We start from the raw sequence: 2,528 nt of genomic DNA on the forward strand, positions 1-2,528 counted from the left end.
CCTGTGGATCACATCGGGGCATAATGCCCCTTTTCTACAGTGCTCACCCGCTGCCACATGCACCAGAAGCACGTGGGTGTCCAAAGCAATAACCTTTCACCGGAAAATCTCTAAATCTGGGGCCAAGATTTCTACCCTAGGTAAAACACCATATTTGGAGTCACTTTTGTTCTTGGGCCTACTCCAGAAAGTGGCCGGAATTAGAGGCCGAAACCAGCCAAAACTTCCATAGCTTATTTAACCACCAAAACGCAGAAATTGATCCTAAATAACACAACCAGCAATTAGAACACATTAAAAGGATGAGAAAGCATACCTAGATCGCATGATTTGGTAGTCGAAATCGCCGGAACGAGCTCTGAAAAATCTCGGCTGATCGAAGGACTCAATCTTGGCTGATCATAGGGCTTGATATTGGTTGATCAGAGGACTTGACCTCGGTTGATCAGAAGAATTGACCTTGGCTGATCAAAGGACTTGATCTTGGCTGATCAGAGGACTTGATCTTGGTTGATCAGAGAACTTGACCTTGGCTAATCGAAGGCCTTGATCTTGGCTATTTGAAGGACTCGATCTTGGCTGATCGAATGACTCGATCTTGGCTGGTTGAAGACCTTGATCTTGGTTGATCATAGGACTTGACCTTGGCTTATCACTTAACCTTGGCTGATTGAAGGACTTGACCATGGCTGAATTTTAGACCACAACTAAACACCCACTTCAGAAGTTCCAAATGTTTCGACTTTAGAAGTCAGATGTTTTCAACCTGTTGCTGGAAGTTGGGTTTGGACTAGTAAGTTCTTGGTCTAAATTATGGTGGAACATCGTGCATCTAAAGCTGTAGACTTAATTGAAGATTAAACAACGTGGGGTGATTTAGCCGTTTGGCACCTTGAGCCGCCAATTTGCATTTTGGCCATTGGTTTTCCAAGGCGCCAGGTCGGATTTCGACCAGGCTCAAACAACCTTAAAGAAAAATTTAAGAGAAATGTCACTTTAATTTTTCAAAATGCATGATTTGTCATCTGACTTTAACACCATTCAATTTTTCATCCATTTTAAGGGTATTTTAGTCTTTTCATTTTCAAGGGTATTTTAAAAATGGAAAAATCATTAGATAAAAAATTGTAAAAAATTAAAATGAAAAAAATAAAATAAAATTCTCGCCTTCCCCCATCCCATGTGTGCCACCAGCGGCTCCAACTAACCCCGCCCACTTTTAATTGAAATTTCAACCTTGACTCCTACCGAAAATTCGGCAGAGTCTCCCCTGTAATTTGCTCAATCCTAAAATTTCCACCTGTCAGAATGAGCAAAATATCTACACAACCAACTGCCAGCACTTCAATAAACATGCCAAAAGTTCCATTCTCGCTCTAGGGCAATATATCAGAGCAATTTTGATAGTTTACGGATCACTTAATCGTTTTACATACCAACACTTTTGAACAAGAAGGCGCGGAAGTCAAGAGGGCCCGGTGGTGGATGTCTTGTGCACGCTACAGCCCGGGGGCGCAAAACATATGAAGGTGTGAGTGGACAAAAATAACGTTCTCGAAACAAGTTATAAACATAATAACCCCCACTGTAAAAATATAGTTGAGTAAAATTAAATATCTAAACTACCTTTGAAACATATTGAAACCAACGCAGTTACATATTTATATAAATATATGCAATAGTATTCAAGAGTAATAAAACTTGCATGAAAGTACTGAAGTCCAAACTTGCATAAAAACACGGAAATCAAACCTGCATAAAAGCAATGTACTCAAAACTTGAATCAAAGCACTGCAATCAATCAAAACTACCACTCGGATGTACCCCTGTAATTCCGTCAATTATCCTGGCAGGATTCAAGGGACTGCAGTCAGCCTGATCCGTTGGTAAGTCTAGGTGACGCACAGTCAACTCGAGCCGCACTGGCAGGATTCAGGGGACCGTAGTCAGCCTGATCCGCAAATCCTGGCAGGTCTCGGGACACCAAGTCAATCCGAGCCGCAAATCCTGGCACTCACGGTCCGAGCGTCCCCGAAACTCGTGAGGCAAATGTCAAGTGCACTGACAGAACTGAAAATAAACTGGATGTTCGTAGACATCGGTATATCTGAGGGTAATAAACATGATTGGGTACATAGTGGTGTTAAAATAAAATATTTTAAAAAAATCTGAGAAATAACTGAGTTTTGTTAAATATAAAGCTGTGCTGCTATTTTATCTGATACAAGTCTCAAACTCTGCTTTCTATCACTTTTTAGCATGCTCACTAGGCAGCATAGGAATAAAGATATTTTACGACATAAATCATGCTCGGCAAACATTCCATAGAACTTATTCAAGTTCAAATAATGAAATTCATTCATATAAACTCATTTATATAAAATCAATATAAAATCATTTATATGAACTCATTTATATAAAATCATTTATGAAAGAAAGTTCACTCACTCCCGGTCCGAGCTAGCTAGACCATCTATAGGTCTCTTCTGCAGGTCTGCCTAGTCCCGGATGCATAGGTAAACCATCAG

This window comes from Prunus dulcis, chromosome 7, assembly GCF_902201215.1.
Source record: "Prunus dulcis chromosome 7, ALMONDv2, whole genome shotgun sequence".
Taxonomy (NCBI): Eukaryota; Viridiplantae; Streptophyta; class Magnoliopsida; order Rosales; family Rosaceae; genus Prunus; species Prunus dulcis.